General features: G+C 37.5%; 1 long non-coding RNA gene across 3 annotated transcripts in view; it reads left to right on the top strand.

Moving 5' to 3' along the window:
* LOC137445866 (uncharacterized) overlaps positions 1-18,241 on the top strand; it is a 119,063-nt gene that overhangs the window by 20,344 nt on the left and 80,478 nt on the right. The window lies entirely within an intron of this gene.

The following is an 18,241-nucleotide window of genomic DNA, read 5'->3' as shown; positions in this document are numbered from 1 at the left end:
TCTCAGTTTTGACCAGGTGAACATTAGAAATGGAATTGTTATCCTTTTGTGTATGTATGTGGTGATCAGATTTCAAGGCATATGTTGTTCTATTTATGTCATCAACAAAATGTGTGTTGTTTTTATATTCCACTCAGTAGAGCCTCTGTCTGAGAATGGGAGTAGCTTGAGGTTTTTTTCTTCTGGCTTCAGTAGTGTTTCCATCAGTAATAAATGTAAGAATCATTAATGAGATATTGACTTCTATTCTCTTGTGAGAGCCTTCTACCTGACCCAAGAAGACTTGAATTATTTTCCTTACAGTAGTGCAGCTTCAGCTGAATATTGAAGAATAGTTGCTAGCTTGCTTGTTAATAAGTCTTCTGGGAAAACAGAAGACATGAATTTCATCTCCCTCATTCTGTGGAGAAAATCAAAGTAAAAGTTTTTATTTCATAGGTGACTGCTAGGCTCTTCCACAAAAAGTAAAAACTTCTTTTCCTCCAGTTGTGTTTTAGAAGAATAGAACAGCTGCCAGCCAGCTCTTCAAGGAATATGTACTTTTCTCAGAGAAGGGAGATCTAGGCTATGAAACTGTAGTGAATTAAAATGCTTTCCATCAAACCTGAACAATACATTTAGAGACATTCTACTGTCTATAGAAAAATTTGTCTATATGAGTTTGTGGCCATGCTACTCTTCTACTGCTGACTTGTTCTATCCCTTCTTGAGCCCTTCATGGGGCATGTGGCAACTTAACGTCTTGGAGACCTTAAGTACCAATGTATACCTATTTCAGCATCTGTAGGCAAGGCTTTTATTCTTTATCACTTTATTCTACTTATGCTTCAATTATTCTTACTTCTCCAGCTGAATTGCTTTTAGCTTTGCCATGTCATGATCTGATCAGTTGAAATTGTGAGAAGATAGCAATGAGTATTTCTTAGAAAAACCCTTGAACACTAAACCAGAACTCATCAAGACCTCAGAGTTTTCTGATCCACTGACCAAATATGTGCTTAATTTAAATAGATTTAAAAAAAAAAAAAAGGCACAATTTTATTTCTAACTCTCTAATGGCAAGAAGATTTAAATGAAGATTTCATAAATTAAGCATGAAATTGGAAGTGTTATCAATAGCACTCTGTACTGCTATTTGATGTATGGGAATTCTGTGGTAAGCAGCAGTGTTAGACCCCTGCAAATGCTAATACAGAAGAACTGCAACTTCTGCTGAGTGCATGAAGTATTTTTAATTTCAGGTTACAATAAATCCTGTGCTTGGAAGAAGTGCAAATGGAAAAAGCTTGAATAGTTTTTCCGGTCCTTTTACTGAAGAGGAAATGAAGATCCAGTCAGCTAATTGTATTGTTATTAGTAACAGGACACATACTGCTGTACTTTAGCATGATGGAAAATACATGTTTGTCTAAAGGGCAGCTCTATTTCCAAATAAAAAAATACATTCTGAAAGTTGCAGCCTCATAATCATCCCTGATAAAGACTAAGGGTATCAGGATATATAATGAAAATACAGGTTCGATGTAACTGAGAACCTGAATCTAGTTTCTTGTTGGATTTTGGCTAGACATATCCACACGACGCATGAAGGTTGTTTTAAAATATGCTTTCCTTGTATTAGGATGTGGATTTACTGATGGCAATGAAACATCTCTGCTCTGTCTGCATCCATACTTGTGAGGTGACCTACCTCAGTGACTAACAGACCAATGTTATTGCTGATCCTCCTCTTGAGGAAACAATTTTTAAAAAGCCTAATAGTAAGAAATCCGAGTATGGGGATTAAACAAGAATATGAAAGAAATAAAGCAGTTTGGTTCTATTCCTAAGGGCCAGCCCACTTTCTTTTTTCTGCTTGTAAGCATATAATGCTTGTGGACTATTCCCCCCTCCCATATATGCCACTCCAATTTTCTGCTTCCTTTTATCATAGAAATGTGAAGTGATTGCAGCTTACCAAGGTGACAATAAGCGTGTACTTGTTCAGGGAGAGCTCATGTTTTATCCTTTAGACAGGCCATATTGTTGTATGTCACACAGCATTGCCCACAAGAGGGTTATGATGTGCTTAAATGACAAATGCATCAGTCTTTGCCAAACTTCTCACAACTTGAGTTTCTATATTTGTTCAGAAAAACTCCTTAATGATGGCAATTTATATTTCAAGTCTTCTGTCAGCTTCAGTTCTCTTAAGCCTGTCTGCAGGGTGAGAAATGTAGATCATGAACTTGTCAGTCAGGCAGAGGGAAGAGTGTTTTGCAGCCTATAAATTATTTGAAAAGAAGAAAAAAATACCTGTACATGCATTTGTGCAGTGAACTTCTGAGGATAAAGTTACCTCTGAAGTCTGAGAATTATGACAGAGCAATCTCTTTGCTTCAAAACATGCTGTTTACCACTTGATCCCCAGATTTGGTTTTCTGACATACTTTAAAATAATTGTGGGATATTATACTACCTTTTAATGAGAAAGGCATAATAAAAATGAGGCAATTAATCCAAATTAAGATCAAGAGGGTGTAACTCAATGATTAAATGTATCTTTATAGGCTAGGAGTTTCAGTGATTACCCCTTTAGAAAACCAAACCCATATCAAAAGTGAAGCAAAAACCTCATGTCTTCACCTTGACAATTGATTGAGAAACTAAGTAAATCAGGACTTTGGGAAGTGTAGCTTGCTTATGTTCTTCCTCAAGAAAATGGCTTTTTTTCCATAAGGCACTTGTACAAATCTACACTTCATACACCTGTTTCTCTATTTTTCAGGAACTCCTGATGTTCCAAGTTGTTTCTCTCTTTCATGCCAGAGTAGTATGAAATGCTTCAACCATTTTGCTGAAATTGTGCTGTCAAAGTCAGAATTTTAGGTTTTTGATCTTGGGAAGTGTGCATGTATCTATCACCAATATGTGTGTCATGCATAGAGCGCTAGCCTTGAAATGTGGGAGATGTAGATTTCAGTCTCTATTCTTTTTGGTTCAGAGCAGTTTATCTTGCATGGTCTTGAAATAGGATCCTCTGTTTCAAACCATGCTCTTGTTATACTCTTATCAAGCCAGAGCATAAGTGCATGTGAATACATACATGTGTATGTCTCTCCTATGGTATACTCTGTGCAAAGAGTGCAGCTTAAAATAACAATTTAGGCTGCAATCTCATGTTATCAAAACCACTCTGTTCACATCTGTGTGTATAAATAGCAAATAATTAGTTAGAATAACTCATTAAAATTCCATTTGAAGTCATTAAGGTTAATCTGGGCATTTAAAGGTCACTATCAAGCAATTAGTTTGCTTTTTGTTGACTACTGCATTTTTTACAAAAATGCATGTGAAAGGGGAAATTGTAGTGGAAGAAACTTTTCTTGTCTCCAAATTCTGTTTACTAAAACCTTGAAATTCTCTAAATGTTACTGCTTTTTACTCTAGCATTGTATAGAAATGGGCCTGTAAAATAAAATGTTTTCACTGGTGTGTTCACAGAATAGCAGAGTCATGTAATAGTCTGTTAAAATTTCCAAGGGTTGCAGTCTGAAGAAATTGCAGGAGGTCCTCATTGTCAGATAAAGAACATTCTACCTGACACTTGGACCAAATTCAACTAATAGTTTGGATTTTCAGTCTTACCATTTGTCATGAAACCACTGAAGCATTTAACTTCTTTCCTAGATACTTACTTTTATTTAATTAGTTTTGCTGTGCTGCCATGATGGGTACAAGCAAGGCCAGTGCTCCCTCTTGATGATGCTCCATCACTGCCATAGTCAGCAGAGGCACACCAGTTTTCATCTCTGAGAGCTGGGTGACTGCCTTAGTGTTGTCTCTGTCAGGCCTTAGTCACTGTGTTCTCTGCTTTATTCCAGTAATTTCCAACTTTGTAGTCTTTAAGATTTTTAAATGGACTGTGAGACAAGGAACTGGCAATTTACTGAGATAGGGAAGGAAGAGTTTTACATTTTTTACTCTAGGGAAAGGAAATTGCTGTACCTGTGAAAAGGGATTCCTTTAAATAGCTTTTCATTGACATCTTGCCCTTGAGTGGGCAGTCCCATGAGGGAGGATGGGCCAGGACTTGAGAGTGACCCTAGCACAGTCCTACAGCAAGGTCCCTCGTCCGTTGAACAGTGTTTGTGTGGCTGCAAATCCCAGCTCAGGTTGGTCAGGGCACTTCCGGGAAGCTGGTGCACTTGAAGCTGTGGTGAAAGGTTTGTAGATAATGGATGCCATCGGTGAGCTGACAGTTTTGCACAAGATTTTATCACAGCTGGCCTTGGCACAATTTAGAGTAAGTTAAAATTGTTGAAATTCAAATATAAGAGAATTATTCCCCCCCACATACACATTAATGGAATACACATTTGCCATTTTCAGATACAACATAATGTATATTTCTTCTGCTGCACTGTGGCTGAGTTAATAGATTGAATATGAAGAATTTTATCTCTCTATCAATCTTATTCAGTGTTATGTGGTTTTGATCTATTATGCAGAGCACTATGTTAATACAGAGGATAAAATCAAGCATACTGTTTAGTCTTCAGTGCTTTTGGCCTCAGATATTTTAAATCACAAACCTTTTGACTGTAGCATGGACCTTCTTTTAAAAAATGTGGAGCATTTTATTGGCTCATTTCAATGATCTAATACAGTACGGAGTATTTCAGTTCCTTACCGCACACCTTTCTCAAAAGCTTGAAATAAAAGAGTGATTAACATTTAAACTTTCATTTTCTTTGTCTGTAATCTTCAGGTCTAAGTAAAGTTTTAGGTTTAGATCTGATGTTCAGCCTCTGTTTTGATAATGCATTATTATTCTGTTGTACTACAATTAGTAGTATGTGTGGTTGGTTAGCTTGAGTAAAAGGTTTAACAATTGGGTTAGAAAGTTCAGGTTAGTCTGTGAGAGACTATAAATTGTTCATGTACGGGAAACCTAGGATTCAAGAAGGCAAATGTCAAGATACAGATGCCTCAAAAGATGATTAAGTACCAGCTTAATGGGCACTTTGAACAGTTATGCTATCAATTTCTTTGTGCCTCCACAGTGTTTGTTCAGTTCTCTAATTATATCTTGTGTTAAATAAGATTATGAGTTTTCTGAGCAGTGATTAAGCACAGAACTTAAAAATGAAAGCAAAAATATTTTGCTGAACTGCTGTCATGTGTTTATGCAAAGGAAAAAAAAAAAGAGCCTGTAGCTGAAGATCTGAAATCTTTTGAAGTCACAAATTGTGACTATTTGTTTGGAACTGCTTTTATGACATTTTTGACAGGAGTTCATCACCCTTCCATCACCCACTTAAATCAACTCTGCACTGAACTGTTATGTTTTTGAATGGTTTGCTCTGCTAGTCTACGGGAGCTTTAAACTGTAATGATGCTTCTAGATGCTGCTGCAGTACCTGTATTAACCCCAGCAAATTAAAACAACAACCAAACCCAAGGAAAAAACCCAAAACAAACTCAACCCAAACCATCCCAGTGTGTCAAAACTTCTTGACCACCCTTGTGATCCTTGAGGAATGCATTGAGCTGGACTGTTAATTGTAAGGTGAACAGAGCCTGTCAAGGTTGTTACAGCTGTTTGAATACATCTGGGTTTGTTTCAGCACAAGCAGTCTGCAGTGGTTGTTCCTGTAATGGTGTTTTCCAGAGTGCTTCAGAGACATTCATATTGATTGGCAGTGCTGTGGTTCTGGGCTCTTCTTGAGTATTTGTGCCTGCTGACAGCAGCTGGTCAGTGTTGTTACTTAACGTGCAGTATTCTATCAGGGCTATCGTTTGTAGCAAATTGGACATATTTACCACACCATTTAAAGGCTGTTCCATTGGTAGAAGGTTCATGTCCCCTTGCATGTTTTGTTGTTATTTTTGTGATAGTTTTTGAGCTTTTTCTGGTACCAGTGGTAGATTTATCTTGCTCCTTCTGTATTTAATTATAGTTCCAGTGCAAATCTTGCTATGAAAGAGTAAGTCTGATTTGCATTCTCTCTGAAGCTGTTGTGACAAGTAAAATAAAACGACTTTCTGCATAGAGCTGTTCAGTGTTTCAGACCACATTCCCGATACAGAGAAAATAAATGAGAGTATGGTGAGTAGTTACAGGGTCCCTGTTCAGGTTTGTGTGCTGTGCCACATGAGGTATTGTGAAAACTCAGAGCTCTCACCTTAATGACTGCTTGATCCTCAAAGCTTCAGAAGCATGAATAAGGATACACAGGTCATACTTACGCAGAATTTGTTTTAGCAATAACATAAACCTGACTTGAGTTTAGCATCATATTTTGTGACTGTTTTTCTGTGCAGACAATGAAACTTTGTACCCATTTTTCATTCTCACATTGTCAGTGTGAACTGATAGCTTCATGAAATTGCCTTCAAGGAGCCTCTTTTGTTCTTTTACCAACTTTGCAGTGCAGTTGTCTTATTTAATATATAGTTCCTTCTTTTGGTTTGTCCCTAGGTGGTGTACTTTGCACTGTGAAATTAAATTCCCTTTGTCATTTAATATCAAATTCTTTGAATCTTTCTTTGCTTTTAACTTATTGCCCTCTGTCCTATATAGTTATTTTTTCCATTTTTGTCAGCTTTTACTGACAGACCACTGTCTACATCAAAGCTTAGCCTAAGCTGATGGAAGTTTGATGCAGACACAGCAATCTTTCCTCTACTTACTAATTGCAGAATTTGGACCAGAGGGAAGCCTTTTGAGCTATTTGTTCTTCTCCCGCATTTTTGAGCTATTTGTCATTCTCCAGTGACATGTAATCCAAGATAGACCTATCTTTTTGAAGATTCACAACATAAATGTATTATGATCGGTTTTATTTGAGCTAAAGCTGTCTCCACAATAACAGGAGAATATGGACTATCTTTCCACTGGATGTCACTCTCAGCTCAGAGCTGTGGTAGCTTAATACTGAGGCACTGTCAACATAAAACCTTTTTTTTTTTGTTTGCTTGGTGGTTTTTGTGGTGGTTTTGTTGTTGTGTTTTGTTTTCAGTTTGGTTTTTTTTTTTAAGATGAAAGGTTTTAAAGGTTTCTTTAACCTAATGGCTTCAAGACTTTTTTTAAGGAAAAAAATGTGCTTAAAATGGTTGAGATAATCTATGAAGTTAACTTTTACTTGTATTATTCTAATGTACTTCTGAGCAGGGGATGAGTTTGTGAAGCTTAGTACAGAGAAGAACTTCGGTGAGATACTCAGTTATTAAGAAAACGTATTAATGAGAATCTGCTACAAGCAATTCCCCTCTGCTTGGTAGACCTGATGCCCAACAATACATTTTATGTTTCCTTTGATATTTAGCCTTTATTTAGTCTCTGCTGAAAAATGTGTGGTGGTTGTTTTGTTGTTGTTGTTGTTGCTTTAATAGAGCTAGTGATTAAAAAGACGTCTGCTGAAATATTATCACTTAGGTATACACGTGACTATCATTGGAAAACTTAATTTTGTCTTAAAGCTTTCTAAAACTAATTTCTGTTCTCATTAATCCTGTGTGCTTTTGGCCTCAAAAGATAGATTATGTGCTGCATTCATTAGTATTTGCTCATCTTTATTTTTAGCAGTGGATAAAATTAATGTGTAATACAAGAGCAAAATGTTACTTATCTGGCATGTCTTTGAGAAGAAAAATTCAGATCCACTGAAATTAAAGAATTGGGAGTTTGGTGGGTTTTTTATTGTTGTGTGGTTTTTTGGTGTGTTTGTTTGGTTGGTTTGTTTTGTTTTGTTTTTTCTCCTCCCAGAAAATTGGGCAAGAAATCCAGGAGCTGAGTAGATATCCAAGGATAGCTTTTTAAAAAAAAATTTCCTGTCTGGGGGAAAAATGTTGCCACCTGCTAGTCAGTAATCCTTGACACTGAACTTTTCAGTTTATAGCTTACAGAATGGCTTCCAGTGACTGCAGGGAGCATTATTCTGTGGACCTAGAAGGAATCTTTCCCTAGGCTAAAGGATGTTCCAGTATGCCAATCCTGTTCCTACTTCTTACTGCCGTTGCAACAGTAGAATCTCTGTGGATCACAGTAGGATACTGTGGGACTGAGAGGATGCCAATGCAGTGTTTCCATCTCCTAATCTTCTGTGTACATGAGTATGTGTTCATCTGTTTCATTTGGAGCATGCACAAATAAATTCATTCATTTCTCCAGTGTGAAGTGACTTGTGGGAGACGTAGCTTTTCCACAGTCCTGAGACAGAAGTGCCTGGCATGGAGTGGACGACATTGTATTCCTTTCCATCACTTGCTGCCCATTTAATAGATTTAGTATATGAGAGAGATTTGACCATAGTAAATATACTCCTGAAGGCCTTTTTAGGTTATGCCAAAAAGCTGAACTACTCATTAACTGGTGTTCTGTAACGCTCCATTAGAAGCAACAATTTAAAATATATTGTGCATAGGTTTTGTTTGCCTGTGTTCCACTAAGTTGTGACAAGATGCTTCTGATTCTGTGGCATTTCACTTTGCACTACTAAGGGTCATACAGAACAGTGAACAGCTGTCCATCTGTAATTATATTTCAATGACACAACTCAGATGTTTGGCTCTTTGACTCTAACAGTGTCAGTCTATATTGGCCACAAATGAGCTTTGAAATTGACATTCCTTTAAGGTGATTTGTGAAGTTCATGCCTTTAATACATAAATGTCACATTACTTTGATTCAAAGTCAGAGCAGAGGGGACAAAAATTATATGGATGCAGGAAGCTCCTCTGCCTCTCCTGTGACTATATTACAGTAAACACTTAAATGAATTGAAAGTGAAGCACAAAGGCTCCCACAGAGCAAAACAGCTAGAATCAGTACAGAGATTAACTGTCTTGATCTGTTTTAACTTTAGAAAGTTTTTCAGTTGTCAGTAATGTGTACCCCCATGTGTGTCCCATAAAGGCCAAATCAGAGTATTTGTATTCTGGTCTCATCTGTGTGTTAGTGCACAAGCATAAGCAGGCCTAAATTAGTGCAGCAGTCCTTGGCTGCTTTCGTTGCTTTGGTCTTTTAGGCACTGACGAGGCTGGTTTCTGCTGAGGAGATGGATGCTAGTGTGTGCATGGTCACTTGACTCCTTGTATAGTGGAGTGGGGAACAAATGAAAGAATAATTAAAGAGCAATGGAAAGCAGAACTTGTTCTTGTAGAACATCTGCATGAGCACCAAGAAATATCCCACCCAGACAGCAGCAACTTGGATTATTTGTTCCAGCTTTTTGTTCATGCCAAATGAAGTGGTTTGGTCCTATAGTACTTTGGTTTCATGTTACTCCTATACAGAGTTTTGTTCCTGTTAGGAAGAATATACTTTTAGTATTTATATTCAATTTTGATTTTGATCACACAGGCATTTACTGGTGAGAAGCAAGCCTTTATGTGCAACTGAGAAAATTACCTCCTTAGGGTTTTTTCATCAAACATTTAATATATGAAATAGTAAACCTGAAACCCTTCTCTCTCTGGCCATAACAGTTTAATTTTCAGGACATGTGGTTGTTCCATCTTATCCTGAGAGGCATTGAAATGCAAATTATTAATGGATTTGAATGTATGATTATCTCATCATATCGGTATCCTGTTGAAAGGCAGAAGTCAGTAATCTCAATCTTCCCTCCTTTTCTCATCTTCCCTCTGGCAAAACAGAGAGGTGAACTGAGCTGAATGCCTTGGTATAGCTGTAAAGAGCAGGTTTTGTACCAGTTTTTATAAAGGGAAACTTCTGAGGGGCTGTTTCTGTTGTATTCACAGTACTTGCTACGTTCTTAAGACTTGAAAAATAATTGTAAATTTATTTCTTTACATTTCTAATATTGAAGACAAAACTGCACAACCAATGAGAAAGAAAAATGGTGATCTGAGGATGTCACAGACTGTGCTTGGCATTTGCACCTGTGCTGAAGTAGCATCCCTTAATGCCTGAGTATTGTCTGAACCTTGCCTGAGGGAAGCCTAAGGATCTGGGCGTCATGCAGGCCTTGTGTAGATCACTTGTTCCATTAATGTTAAATTCAGTGATGCTTTGGCAACAGAGTGTTAAGTATTTTGTTTAGACTGTAACTGTTTTATTACTGTTTTAAACTGGAAGAAGTTGCACTATGTTTTCTTTTACTTGGGAATGTGTCTTGCAGTATTTTTGAGTATAAATCCAGATGTAGTGGCAACAACAGTAGACTGTGTCTAGATATTGGAAAAGAAAATTATTATTTATATAATGCATCTCCTGAAGAATAGCTGCTTCATCTGAAATAACCAAATGAACAAAGGCCTGGAAGAGAAAGAGGGCTTAAAGACAGACTTAAAAAGGTTCACAAACAGGGAAAACAGTATTTATAAAGCACTATATCTTACCTCTTACTCTGGAAGTTAATGGCAAGAATCTCCCTGAACAGCAATGGTAACACACAACAGTTCATAAACAAATACTGGAGTGGCATTTAGATGTTTTTACACTCTTAACAGCATCTGAATTTTCCACCCACGGGTAGTAATCCCAACATATGCATAAGCAGTACAGTGAATCTCTGCTAATGCAGGAGTTTGTTGCTGAGAGTCAGACTGGAAGGTATTGATCCAGCATGCTGTCCCAAGTCACTGTGAGAATAATTTTAAGAACAAAACATAGCAGTCTAAGAGAAGTGATTTAGCTGATCTCAGAAGAAAATACTCATATGAGGCAATGCAGCACTGTGTTGCTAACTCACATACCTGCTTTCTACATCTTCAGGCTAATATAGTGGTAGCTGAAGCTTCAGGTAATTTTCTGACTTGTAGGTAGGAACAGCTTAATAGTTAAGATATGTTTGTGGTGCTGCTTGGTGGGGACTATAGGAAATGCAAAACAGCAGGGCACAAGAAGTGTGTATGTAGGATATTTAGAGACTAAATTTATTTGCAGACACCTTTATCCTATTCTTACTAGCACTTTTAATGACTTCACAGATTAAACTATTAAAATTAAATTTGGTATATGTGTCAGTTTAGAAATGCTGTCCCTGGGCCAGGATTAAGATGCATGGATTGAATTAAATTGCTGCTGTCTAGCAGGTGCTAATTGTATGAAGAAATGGAGAATTTCCCTCTCCACATTTGGCAAATCTAGTACAGTTCACAGGAATCAATTTTGCATTTTCTAGAATTGAAACACTAACTATAGCAATAGAAATAAATGTATTTCTGGCTTTGTTGGAACTGTCTGCAATATTAAATATCAGTAAGATTCCAAATATATGTTACTTGTAAACACTATGAGGCCATAGGCACTTGATGTTCTGTTTGGGGGCTCCTGAAGAGGTGGAAGAATAAGGCATTTTGCATTAAAAATAGCACCTATGGCACCATATGGTGTTTTCCTCCCATGTTTTGGGGAATGAGGTACATTGATTAGAGTCCATTCCATGTTAAGTATCTTAGAAATGGTCTGTTACTATCCCAGCTTACCTGGACTCTTCTTTTGTCTTGGTATCACGGGCCTGTTGCTGATCATTGGTGCCATCTTATTCTTTGTCACGTTTATAGTTTACATTTATACTTCTTTTTATTGCTTGAACTTTTCACTGCGACTTTTCTCATTAAACAGTGATCATCAAAGCAGCAGCGTGGAATTGGACTGTAACTTCATAGCTTTCTGTGTTTGGTCTTTTAGAAATGCAGAAATGTCAATTGACATAAATTCAGAATTTGTAGAGTCCCTTTTGGGAAAGCTATCAACTTCTGACATTTCTAGTTCCTTTTCTGACAGCTCAAAAAAGAGATAGAACACTTCCTTTTGCAGCTCTTTTGTCAATGTTCTTACAATGTCATCTTCATAGAATTCCAGAGAACACTGGTCTTGATTTGTTTGACTCTGCTTTTTTGTTAGTTTACCTTAAACTGTAGGAATTTTCTTCTTCTAGGTAACTAAGTGCATAAAGACATTGCCACTGTTCCTAGGCAAAGGCGTCAAAAAGTCCATACCACCCATCGTGTCTTCACAGAGGACGAATCTATCAGTTATCAAAGCAATTTACTTGCATATGACCTATCATTTATTTTTTGCTCTTTGGGCACAGGTGACAACCTACATTCTTGTTTGTGACTTTCTAAAGAATATTTTTTTCCCTAGCTGTGTACTGTCACTCAGGCAGCTACTGTTATGTGTGTGTGTGTCCCCAACTTTATCAAAACCTGATGAAACTGGCGATTCCATGGGAAAATAAAATCAGTCACCACCTGATATATGGTGCAGAAGAGAAGAATGTGAAGAATGTTTGAATGTAAATCCTGCTTGGCATTTCTCTTGCATTCTGGGGCAATGATTTAAACACTGAGATCTTCTTTTTACACTTTCAGCTCAAGTATTTCAATTGCCTGATTTGTAAAGTGACTTTCCCTCACACTTAGATTAACACAGTGTGGGTAGGACTCACAATGTGAGTCAAAGGTTAATGCAGAGAGATAGGGAGAAATTTTGAAATGGTGGAGAAGAGAAGCCACAACCATTGTCATCCCATATATACAGGACCAAAATGTCTCCTTGTAGACAAGGAAGTTTTTTTTTTTTGACAAAAGCTGTATTGAAGCTATGGAAAAATCTGTGGGCTTTCTGTGCCATGTGTTGTGTAGTTGTGTCCCCCTGCAACCCATAACATTTTCTGTTGAAATTTCTTCTTACTGAAAGTTTCCTAACCAATTTTAATACCAGTCTTTCCAGCTCAAGAGAAAATGCAGGTAGTGAAATTTGGATTTATCTGTCAAATGTTTGTTGTGTGAGATATTTTCATGTGAATGTATTCAGTAGTTCATGTGTAGAAGTAATGCAGGTTATATTATTTAGTATCATAGTATCATTCAGGGTTGGAAGAGACCACAAGGATCATCTAGTTCCAACCCCCCTGCCATGGGCAGGGACACCCCACACTAGATCAGGCTGGACAGAGCCTCATCCATCCTGGTCTTAAACACTTCCAGGGACAGGGTCTCGACCACCTCCCTGGACAACCCATTCCAGGGCTTCACCACTCTCATGGGGAAGAACTTCCTCCTCACATCCAGCCTGAATCTCCCCACCTCCAGCTTCATTCCATTCCCCCTAGTCTTATCACTACCTGAGATCCTGAGAAGTCCTTCCCCAGCCTTCCTGTAGGCCCCCTTCAGATCCTGGAAGGCCACAATTAGGTCACCTCGGAGCCTTCTCTTCTGCAGACTGAACAGCCCCAACTCCTTCAGTCTGTCCTCATATTTAATTTCAACTCACGTGCTGTAAGAAGGCTCAGAGATTTCTACAGTGCTGTGGTCATAATCTGGTACTCTAGTTGTAGAGTGGCATTTGTCATGCTGAGAGGTAAATCCAGTGCATTGTATGGGTTACTGTTAGTGGTGACTTTCCCCACAGTGATCATTTACTTGCATTATGAAGCCGGCTTGCTGCAACAGGACATTTGTGAAATGGATGGAACCTAATAGGATGTATAAAACTTCTTATGTGTGGGGAGGAGGATATATACTAGTGTCCCTGTAGAAAAAGTGAGAAATGGCCTCCATTTACAAAGCAAAGCTCATACTTGCTCTAATGAACATGTAGAATTGCAACTACAAACAATAATCAAACTCTCAAAACCTGGACCTTGTTAAAGTTGCATTGTTTTTTGCATGAATAGGAATGTTTAATAACTTCAAAAGTTTGCAGTGAGCTTCAAGAGAAACTTGCTGTTATGAAAATGTTGTGGATATTCTAGTGTGCAGGGATGCATGTCTGGATTACTGCTAATGCTGTAAGAAGCACAATTGAGTCAACTTAAATTTTCCTAGTGTGTTGAACTAAAGGATGTTAGCCAAGCTAGCCTGCTGACAATAGCATTACAAGCTCATTTTTCTAGTTAAGATTTAATAGTGTTTGTGGTTTCCTTGGCACTATATTAATTAAACAACTGTGATGCTGCTCAAGCTGCAGATCAAGTCCAGCAAACAGGAAGGCAGAGTGAATCATAACAAGGCTATTAACCCAAATGAGAGTAATAAGACATTCTATGCCTGTTTCCTGTTTCAGTTCTGGGCTCTGAAATTCTTGTTGAATTGGAACAAACAAGACTGAAGCTTTATCTTTGGTCTGTTTCAGATAATTCTGATTCCAGTCTAGAAGTTCCTAAATCAATTGATATGAACACAGGTAGCTAGAACACCTAGCTTGAATCACATTCTCCTTATGGTTTCAGATGTCACTAAGGCTGCATTTAGAAACCGAAGAATTGTTTTGCATATGGTGACTAAGAAGTTGCAGGTGCTCAAGAAACTGCTCATAACAGGAATGGCCTCTGTTATCCCAAATTATCTCAGAAGGGATTATAGGCAATGGTAGAATGCTGCACTGAGCTAACTAGCTTCCATGTCAGTGGAGTTTAATCACGTTGAAAGAGAGGCCATAGCCAGGCAAATGTAGAAACCTTCACTAAATTGCAAGATTCATTAACTTCAATGCTTTCCCTAATGGTACCACTGACAGCAATAACACTGCTCAGATCACTTACATTACCTTTGTAGGAGATCCTTTGTTATGCATTTAGAAAGAGTTATTAGAAGATCCCTGTCTTTTACTACTTTGTAGTAGCAAAACCAAAAAAGTCATGCTAAACTCTTATTTTTATAGTGATTTACATGGGAGACCCTCATGCTACTTCAATGGATGTGTATGTGAACATAAATCCTAGAATGATCCATTGCCACATATTTCCACTTGAAATACCTTTTAAAAAAAATAGTAGTAGTTTGTGTCACTTAAGATATGAGGTATACTTGAAAGAATGAACCCAAAATTCCTCTGATACTTTTATACACATGAATTTATTTGCCATTTTTTGTTCTGCTATCAAAGTTATTCCTGGTATCTCTAGTCCTGTTTTCTCTGCACTGGCTTTGCTGGAGATAGAAGCCTGTACTGTTAGTCTATAGAAGCTTGTTTTTCATTCAGACAGGCGGTCTTGGGGTGACTAAGAAATGAAGGCAATATTATAGTGGGAGAACGGCCCCTAACACATAAGTTTGGGGGTTTTACTGTGGTAATTAAACCCAAATAACCTTTAAACCCTACTTGAATCCAGTGAGATTTGATTTCAAAGTTACTTTAAAGGAAGTTCTGTAACATAAAAAATGTGTCCTGTTAATTTAACAGTTTAATACATTTAAATTAAGTAATTTGAAAGAAAATTACTTTGCAATCTCTTTGAAACTTGCTTGCATTGGTTACTAATGGGACTTGAAATCTTTTCCAGATATAATCTGTTTCGAGGGTGGCTTCATGTTGCAATAATCCTTCTCATTACATTTCAAGGACATAACTCTTTTTTCCTTAATACCATACTCTTGGCAACTAGTACATAGCAGTTTCCTGTTTCAGTAGTATGCTGCTTTAAAAAAATAACACTGAAGCCCTACAAAGTTTGCCTTAGGGCACTTCTTGATGACTAAACTGGGAATTGTTGAATATCTGCAGTTTTTCTAACATGCAAAAGGGATCTGAAAATCTTTGCATTTCCTGGACTTAAAAAAAAAATGTCTAGGGGGCTGTAGATCAAGAATGAGAAAACAGAATTGTATTCTCTTCAAGCGGCAATTGTTGCATGAAGTGTTTAAGAAAAGGCTGAGTGAGGCTGCATCACTGCTTGCTTAAATCAAGAAGTCTGTATGCAGTATGTCCAGACTGATGTTTCAAAGCCCTGCAGTACACCCTAGGTTTCAGAAATGCTGAGGGGTTTGTGCTATTTGAGAAGATTGCTTCCCACGCCTGATGCTAGTGCATAAATGTCTATTTTAGAGCATATTTGGAATGACTCGTCAAGCGCAGTGGAGATGCCATACCTTAGTGCTTTCCTGTTTCAGTGCTATTTTAAAAACTGCACTGAAGTAGATGTAGCTGATTCTGCACTGTCTGGAAGGACTAAGCCTTCAGGGTGTCTCATTAGACTGTTTATGCATTTTTGTTTGGCTTGGAAAAGAACAGTGAATGGGGATGTGACAAACTTGCCTCCTGTGTAAATGGAAAGGCAGTTGGCAGGCTTCCAATAAAATGACCATTCCACTTCAATTAAGCACTGTCCCATCAAACATGAAATATTATGTTGCCTTTATTAATTTGGCCTGTGTTTTTTCATTTAAAGAATAGAGATTGACAGCCATGTATTATAGGAAAAGTGACTGCAGAAGTTATGAAAGTAGTTACCATTCATAGATGAATTTAGAGAAGCACTTTTTCAGTGTACAACTTTTTGATTAGTTGCTCTGTGTATTCCTCCATTAAGTTAGGATTTTTCTTTAATTATGTTTTCTTCCTTCACAGATATTTCCAGATTTCCTTCTTCCCAGCCTCCTACCCTTCTTCAAGGTTGTGCTGTCAACCTTGAAGATGAAGTATGATGCAATCGTATTATGTTTTCCTGTTCATCTCAGGTCTAGCTGATCAGGGACTTACAACTAGATGATCCTTGGTGGAGGCTATGATTGCTTCGATAGCTCTGTGCTATCATTTGCCGCAGAAATAGCAACAGATGCTTCAGTTTCTTAAGAAGCTTGATGCTTTAACCTTCTATAAGCAAATTTTCTTAGAGACAGCTGATAGACTTTTTCAAGCACCAAAGTGGTGAACTGTGTGTGTGCTTTTCACAGTATCACAGTATCACCAAGGTTGGAAGAGACCTCAAAGATCATCAAGTCCAACGTGCTGTTTGTTGTCTAAATTATGACGCATGGTATTGGAGATTTGGGCCCATAAAACATTAGTAATCTTGGAAGACTCTTGTAACTTTATTTTAGAGCTATGCTACTAGAATGGCAAGAAACTTCTCAAAAGCCTGGAGGTAGCAACTTGTGATTTAATAGTCAGAGACAGAGACTTTTATATTGTAAATTAGGAAGGTTTGACCAACTCATAGTGTGACTGTATGTGTTTCAGTAATTCAGTGTTACTTGATTTTCTTATGTTTTTTTCCTGTCCTTTTTATTCTGGATGTTTTGTTTATGAATTAAATTCTGATGGATTATAAAATCTGATTTATTGTCTTTATGCAACAATATTGTAATATGTAGACATCTAAAAGCTACACCGAGTCTCTACATTTCAAACCTGGTTGCTTAACTTTGAGCTGTATTCTACTGCCTGAACAGAGGACTTTAACCTGCTAATGACACCTCTATTTTCACCGCTTCTTGTACCATTATTAGTAGTAGTTGTCATCATTGTAATGGATTATTCACTAACTGTAGGTGACTATGAAAGTGTAGTTTTCAGTTTATGAGCCAGTGATCACTTGAGAAGTAAACTGCCAGTGTGCAGCTTCTAAATCTTCCAGAACAGCCAAATCTGAAAATGTCTGGCTTTGGATACTGCCTTTAGACCCTTAAATCCATCTTGCCTGTCTGCAACATTTGGTATTTAGGGAAACATTTTAAAATCAGTATGACAGGAAAGCTCCAGGCTAATAATATTTTGAAAATGGTTATGTAAAATTAAGTAATTTTGGGGTGAATTTGTTCAGTAGTGTGCTTGGATAAGTAAGTTCATGTTTGCTTGTCCTTTTGAAAAATACGTGCCAAAGTACCTTTTATTGTATCAAACTGCAGCACGGTTCATGAACACCAGATCACAAATACTCTAAAGTGAGAAATGTGAAAGCTATTTGGTGTGACTTCCACTGTAGTATTGAAGTCAGAATATGCTTTGCAATCTGAAAATAAAGGAACCTCATTGAAATTATTTTAAAGATAACATGGTAAATAAAAGGAAAGTGTGCAGACACTAAGAAATGGTTTTCAGCTCTGCAGTAAATTAGATGGAGAAAGAGGAATTTATCCTGAATGGTTTGATGAGGCATTGTCCCTCTGGAGTATTAAAAATGTAAAAATCAATCCAAACACTTAAAAAGCCATCCAGCTACCATCCTGGTACCTAGGGATATAAGCTATATGACCCAGAAAGCCCCTTCTTTTCCTGAAAAGTAAACTACACCCGTTTTCCTTATGTTTCTCTAGCTCTGCCCTGATGTTCTCTGCAACAGGAGTTTCACAAGTGTTTTGGTTAAAAGCAAGCAGAGGTAATGCTTGTATTTTAAATGGACAGGTAAGGCCTGTTTGTGTGAGTTCCATAGTCTAAAAAAACCCCAATAGTGAACAGCAAGCCCTCATTATGGAACTTTAGTGTTAAATCCAGACAACTTCACTTGTCAGTAGCTGTTTGAAAGTGAGTAAACTACTTAATAAAATTAGGTTCAGGGACAAA

The sequence above is a fragment of the Melanerpes formicivorus genome, unplaced genomic scaffold (genome assembly GCF_026170545.1).
Source record: "Melanerpes formicivorus ecotype bairdi unplaced genomic scaffold, bMelFor1.0.p_v2 SCAF_16, whole genome shotgun sequence".
In the NCBI taxonomy this organism is placed as follows: domain Eukaryota; kingdom Metazoa; phylum Chordata; class Aves; order Piciformes; family Picidae; genus Melanerpes; species Melanerpes formicivorus.
This window is presented reverse-complemented; position numbering and strand designations above follow the sequence as displayed.